Source organism: Hibiscus syriacus, unplaced genomic scaffold, assembly GCF_006381635.1.
Source record: "Hibiscus syriacus cultivar Baekdansim isolate YM2019G1 unplaced genomic scaffold, ASM638163v2 tig00110015_pilon, whole genome shotgun sequence".
NCBI classification, from domain to species: Eukaryota; Viridiplantae; Streptophyta; class Magnoliopsida; order Malvales; family Malvaceae; genus Hibiscus; species Hibiscus syriacus.
The window spans coordinates 1,497,792-1,505,725 of NW_024062564.1; positions in this window are offsets into that span (position 1 = coordinate 1,497,792).

The window sequence follows — 7,934 nt, forward strand, 5'->3', positions numbered from 1 at the left end:
GACTTCTGAGGGGCTATTAGAGGTGAAACAGATTAAATGGGTGCAGCGGGTGTCCTAGGGATAATCCTAACTATATGCCTCTCGAAAGAATATCGCCTCGTCTATCCCTGCCTCCTCTGGAATACCCATATCCTCATAGTTATGATCGAACTCGTCTCTCCAACTAGAGAGTCACGACTCTCTTCACAACCCTTTTGACTATAAGCGGGATCGTGTAACATCCTCAATACCGGGTTAGTGACTAAATCGTAAAATTTTAGAATTTGGGGATAAAAGTAGAAAAGTTGAATAGTTCAATGATTTATGTTGAGATATTTCCTGAAAGTTATTAGTAATTATTAAAGGAGATTAAGGGCAAAATGGTCTTTATTATCTAAAGATAATTATCTTATCTCTTTATTAAGAGATAAGCTTATGGGGAGAGTTATCTGGAAAACTATTCTCCCTTATTCTTCCTCCTCCACGTGAGAGCTTAAGCAAAGGTAAGATTTCTTGTTGTTGATTATTAGCTGAAATTTAAGGTTGAGTTTTGATTAGTAGGTGATAATTAAGCATAAGAAGAGCTTAAATTATCTTGAAACAATAAGATGAAGAGAATAGAGGTAATTAAAGAAAAGAGAGGAATAAGTGAAATCTTGAAATAGGGTTTTTTAATGAGGTTTTAGAGTGAATTTGACTTGTCATCAATCTAATTAAAATGTATGAAGTGTTAGAATTGGATTTGTAACATGTTAAAATTTGGGTATGATTCTTGAATTTCTTAAGGAGAATAGGATATGGAGGTTAAAGAATTGATTATTGAGTAGAAATGAGTGCAAATATGTATATGTAAGTTAGGAATATGAAAGGGGATGAAATATGAAGCATTTGAGTTGAATTAAATGGATTTTCGGGCTTAAAATGCAAATTTTGGGCAAGGTGTATCCATGCACATTGAATGTGTATCGATGCACTCTTTAAAGAAGAAATATCGAATGCAATTGGTGCATCAATGCATAAGGAGTGCATCGATGCATCCCTTTAAAAATGAAAACATCGAAGGTAATTTGTATATCGATGCATATATTAAAGAATGCATCGATGCACTGTAGAATGCATCGATGCACTTCAAGGGGAAATTGAAATAGACATTTCTTTTGGTCTAAGAAATGATAGATTAGGGTATATCAATTGGATACTGATATGTATCAATGTATGATTATATAGATATCGAGCACGAACAAGTTCGGGTCGATTGGCAAGTTAAGATTCGATCGAAAGAGAGGAAAATCATAAAGTGTATTGGAACGTAGTGAGGCCAAGGTGAGTGCACATTAGATAGTGTATTATGTTTAATGGAAATAAGACTTGTGACAAGTCTATTTCCTATAGTAGAATGCATGAATTCATTAATATGAGCATATGTTTGATATGTTATGTGTGTGTTATTGATTGTTACATATGTTAATGATATGAGTGAATAAATGTTTATATGATATATTAAGTGTCCATGATATATACACACATGATAATATGATATAAGTTAAATTATGTAATATGGTACACAACTATGAGATAAGTGAAGAAATATATATATGATAGAGATTATGTATGTGATAAATGAATGATATGAAAAGTGACATGAACTACGTGAAAAGAAGCTACCTGATTACAGGTACATGTGAAAGAAGTTATGAGTTTATAAGAACATGTGATATGAATGTGTATATGTGACACTTGGAAGTGAATCATATTATTATATAAATATGAGAAATGATATGATAAAAGCTATGAGCATATTAGATATGACTATGTGAAACGATATAAAAGAGAATGCCCATGTAAGTGTTAGGAGAGCTAGAGGTATAGTTGGCATGCCAAGAGTCGAGGGTCTACGCGGTCCTTCGGAACATATGTGTTATATGTAGTCCTTTGGGACATCTACGTAGTCCTTCGGGACAAATTCTACGCGCCCCTAGTGGGAATTATACGAGCTGTGGTGACAGCATAGTGCACAACCTCAATAGACTCACATATCTACAGTTCTCTCATGTGTACATGGGCTAATAAAGAGATAATTATGAAATCAATGAATGTGATATATGTATATGAATTGCATGATATGATATATGAGTGATATGGGTTATTGTATCTGTTACATGAATATATGTTGATGTATATGTGAGTGAGTATAAATGACTTATATATGATGATATAAGAATTTGTTATAAGTTATAGAATATGAATGTAAGAGATCATATGAATAAGAAATAAGAGATATGAAGTATAATAGTATAGGAGCAGGATAAATACATAAATGATGATATGTATGTAATTGTTATATGAAAAGCATATGAGTGAGATGATTTGATATGATGTGTATGATATGATCATAATAGTTGTTCCTGCATGATTACAAGTTAGAGTTTACATTATATATTTATTTGCCTCACTAAGTCATAGACTTAGCGTGTGAGTGTTTCACACGCAGGTTCTTACAAGCTTATAGATTGTTGAGGTGCAAGTCATGTCAGCATTTTTCCTTACAAAGTTCCAGATCAGAAAACAGATGATTTAAATGTATTTTATGGTATAAAAGTATAGTTGGCATATATTTAAAAGATTTGAATTGTATAAGCTCTGAATAGTTCTGTAAACGTTTTGAATAAGTTATATGTTATAAAAGTTTTTAAATTACTCGCTATTTTATACAAGTAAATGTTTTAAAAAGTCAATGTGACACCTCAGACTCGGATCCAGGTCGGATTTGGGTTGGGGGTGTTACATTTAATGGTATTAGAGCTAAGGTTTAGCCGATTCTAGGCTAAAAACGAAGTCAAAAAGTGTTTTAAAAAGTACACATGCCAATACAAAGTGGAAAATTTTCTGATCTGATAGGGTAAGGAGTGTGCTATCTTGTTAATAAGTTAAGTTGTTATGTTATATAACATAAGTGAATACTTGAGGATGATTTATGAGATATATATGTTTATATGATGTGATAGAAGATATGTGAACATATGTAAATGACATATGTTATATGATATGAATTGGATGATCATATGCACACGTGATATGTGATAGAAGAAATGATATGAGCACATGAATATATGAGAGCTTCCAAAGTGAAGTACAAGTCGATAGACCTGAAGGTAATAGCATTCACCTGCCCTGGCCTGGCATGGAGAAGAGCAAAAACCTCAGGGAATGCCTGTATAAGATTAGAGAATGATTCATGATGTTGAATGATATTCCTATGTGTTTTCAAATGTATACTTCGTTAACTCATAGAATGTATCGAAATAGTTAAAAAGAGTTATGAGCACCCGAGCTCAAGGGTAAATTTAAGGAAGGTTATGTTGTTACATACCTTTGGATAAACGATATGAAGATAATGTTAAAAGGTTTTCATTTCTTCAAAGTGAAGAAGTTAAATTAAGAAGTTCGCTATTACATGGATAATATAGAATATGGTGAACAAATGTCACCATAAGAACGTTAAAAGATCAAGTGAGGTGGTTAGAATTTGAAAAAGGATTCAAGAATAAGTGCATCAGAGATACATTTATAAGATGAATGAAATCAGAGTTATGGATTTGAAATAAAGGGATAGTATTGTATATAAGCAAGAGTGTGGATATGATAAGAGCTTGTACTCTAGAATAAAGAGTTAGAATTGGCTAACAAGGTTACACGATGAAAAATGTGTTGATCATATGAATGTGATATAGTGAAGGAAATAACGATTTTTATGTTTGAGGGAAAGTAAGAATTGAAAGAGAAGTATAAAGTAATATGAAAGATCATGTGCCTTAAAGTACAAATAAGAATTAAGAAATGATGAAAGGTTGGATGTATATGATTGGTTAATTAAGGCTTGTGCTCTAGATTGAACAGTTGTTATTTACTAGCCGTAAGAGTAAAGGTGATAGAGTTAAAAAGATTGGAAGAAAAGATAAAGTGAGTTAATTAAGTATGATATGGATTTGAATATGGTTTTGTATTTGGATTATATAGATATGATGAAGACAAAGAAAAGAGTATTTACAAGTTTTAAAGGGAGCTTTGAGGAAGAAAAATATAAGTGCAAGAGATGGTAAAGAATAAGGTTCTATATAAGTAAAACTGATTATTAAATTTATAAAGTGATGGGAATGGAGGCAAAATTAAGTCATTGGTTGGAAATTGATTTTCAACGGTCAAAAGTAAGTGTATAACCAAAGAAGAGAAAAGATCGAAATGTATTGAGTTATTTGGAAATTGAAGGCAAATCATTAGTTGCAATTACGTAAGGAATAAAGTTGTGAAAGCAGCATAAGAACAATAAAAGATATGTTTTTATTGGTATGTACAATGAAAATTCGAGGATAAATTTTCTTTAAAAGAGGAGAGATTTGCAACATCCTCAATATCGGGTTAGTGACTAAATTATAAAATTTCAAAATTTGGGGATAAAAGTAGAAAAGCTGAATAGTTCAATGATTTATGTGGAGATATTTCCTGAAAGTTATTAGTAATTATTAAAGGAGATTAAGGGCAAAATGGTCTTTGTTATCTAAAGATAATTATCTTATCTCTTTATTAAGAGATAAGCTTGTGGGGAGAGTTATCTGGAAAACTCTTCTCCCTTCTTCTTCATCCTCCACGTGAGAGCTCAAGCAAAGGTAAGATTTCTTGTTGTTGATTATTAGCTGAAATTTAAGGTTGCATTTTGATTATTAGGTGATAATTAAGCGTAAGAAGAGCTTAAATTATCTTGAAACAATAAGATGAAGAGAATAGAGGGAATTAAAGAAAAGATAGGAATAAGTGAAATCTTGAAAGAGGGTTTTTAATGAGGTTTTAGAGTGAATTTGACTTGTCATCAATCTAATTAACATATATGAAGTGTTAGAATTGGATTTGTAACATATTAAAATTTGGGTATGATTCTTGAATTTCTTAAGGAGAATAGGATATGGAGGTTAAAGAAGTGATTATTGAGTAGAAATGAGTGCAAATATGTATATGTAAGTTAGGAATATGAAAGGGGATGAAATATGAAGCATTTGAGTTGAATTAAATGGATTTTCGGGCTTAAAATGTAAATTCTGGGCAAGGTATTTCGATGCACATTGAATGTGCATCGATGCACTCTTTAAAGAAGAAACATCGAATGAAATTGGTGCATCGATGCATAAGGAGTGCATCGATGCATCCCTTTAAAAATGAAAACATCAAATGTAATTTGTGTATCGATGCATGGGTAGTGCATCGATGCACATGTTAAAGAATGCATCGATGCACTTCAAGGGGAAATTGAAATAGACATTTCTTTTGGTCTAAGAAATGATAAATTAGGGTATATCAATTGGATACTGATATGTATCAATGTATGATTATATAGATATCGAGCACGAACAAGTCCGGGTCGATTGGCAAGTTAAGATTCGATCGAAAGAGAGGAAAATCATAAAGTGTATTGGAACGTAGTGAGGCCAAGGTGAGTGCACATTAGATAGTGTATTATGTTTAATGGAAATAAGACTTGTGACAAGTCTATTTCCTATAGTAGAATGCATGAATTCATTAATATGAGCATATGTTTGATATGTTATGTGTGTGTTATTGATTGTTACATATGTTAATGATATGAGTGAATAAATGTGTATATGATACATATTAAGTGTCCATGATATATACACACATGATAATATGATATAAGTTAAATTATGTATTATGGTACACAACTATGAGATAAGTGAAGAAATGTATATATGATAGAGATTATGTATGTGATAATTGAATGATATGAAAAGTGACATGAACTACGTGAAAAGAAGCTACTTGATTACAGGTACATGTGAAAGAAGTTATGAGTTTATAAGAACATGTGATATGAATGTGTATATGTGATACTTGGAAGTGAATCATATTATTATATAAATATGAGAAATGATATGATAAAAGCTATAAGCATATGAGATATGACTATGTGAAAATATATAAAAGAGAATGCCCATGTAAGTGTTAGGAGAGCTAGAGGTATAGTTGGCATGCCAAGAGTCGAGGGTCTACGCGGTCCTTCGGGATATAGTGGTCCTTCGGGACATGTGTGTTATATGTAGTCCTTTGGGACATCTACGTGGTCATTCGGGACAAATTCTATGCGCCCCTAGTGGGAATTATACGAGTTGTGGTGACAGCATAGTTCATAACCTCAATAGACTCACATATCTATAGTTCTCTCATGTGTACATGGGCTAATAAAGAGATAATTGTGAAATCAATGTATGTGATATATGTATATGAATTGCATGATATGATATACGAGTGATATGGGTTATTGTATCTGTTACATGAATATATGTTGATGTATATGTGAGTGAGTATAAATGAATTATATATGATGATATAAGAATTTGTTATAAGTTATAGAATATGAATGTAAGAGATCATATAAATAAGAAATAAGAGATATGAAGTATAATAGTATAGGAGCAGGATAAAAACATAAATTATGATATGTATGCAATTGTTATATGAAAAGCATATAAGTGAGATGATTTGATATGATGTGTATGATATGATCATAATAGTTGTTCCTGTGTAACATCCTCAATATCAGGCTAGGACCCAAAGGTGAATTTTGAAAGCATTGTGTTCAATTTCAAAATAAGTTAAAAGTTCAAAATTTTAATTGGAGAATTTTGAGGTTGGATTTAATAGTAAAGTTTGAATGTAATAAGGGTATTATGGTCTTTTCTAAGAGAAGATTTTTTTTATTTCTCTTTTAGGGGATATAAAAACGTGGGAAATGAGGGGAATGTGTTTCCAGAGTTTTCTTCTTTTCCTTTCTTCTTCACGCGTGGAAGCCAAGAGCAAAGGTGAGAATTTTTATTAGTTGATTATTATTTGAATTCTAAGTTGGTTTTGATTCTTTCGAAAGTAAGAAAGCTTAAAGAAGTCTAAAGATAAGTGAAAACTCAAAGATGAAGAGGTTAGAAGAGATTAAAGAAATGAAGTAGAAAACTGAAATCTTATATTAGAGTTCATAATAAGAATTGGAAGTGAGATTTGACTTGTCATCAAGTTAATTAAGGGATAGGAATTGTTAGAATAGGAATTTGAACATGTTGCAAAACTAGTATAATTTTTGTAATTACATAGGAATGACTACATTTGGAGTTTAAAGAAGTGATTATGGAGTAGAAATGAGTTTAAGTATGTGTATTAAAGTTAGGAATATTAAAGGGAGTGAAAGATGAAGGTTTGAGCTGAAATAAGGTGATTTTCGAGCTCAAAATGGGATTTCTGGGCTAGGGGAATCGGTACCCATTCAAGGGGAATCGATCCCCCCTAAAACGAATATGAATTTCCAAAATGCTAAAGGGGAATCGATACCCCAGGGGGGAACCGATTCCCCCATAAAAAAATAAAAAGAAAGAAGATAGACTAAACTATCAATCCCTTATATTGTTAGGCTATTAGAGGTTAATTTCAAGACTTAGGTATCTGATAATCATCTTGAAAATTTTGCTTATGTAGATATTGAGCCTAATCGAGTTTCGGAACCATCGACAAGTAGGATCAATCAAGGGAAAGACAAAGGAAGCTAGGTGAGTGCACATTCTCTAGTATATGAGGTTCAAGGGAAAATAAGACTTGCGATAAGTCTATTTCCAATAGTGAAAAACATGAATTCATAGAAGTATGTATTTGTTATGATTTATATGTGTGCATGAGTATATGTGTTATTGATATGAATATGGTAAGTAAAAGGGATTAATGGTGATGATAAGAAAAATAATAAGGATAATGAAATGATAGGTATATGTGAATATAAGTATTGAGGTGTTTTTGTATGTATTGTAAGATTATATGTTTATGTGATAACATGATGAGATGACAATGATTTACATATCATATGAACACATGAGAAATGTTATGAGCTATATGAAAGAGAAAGTATATGT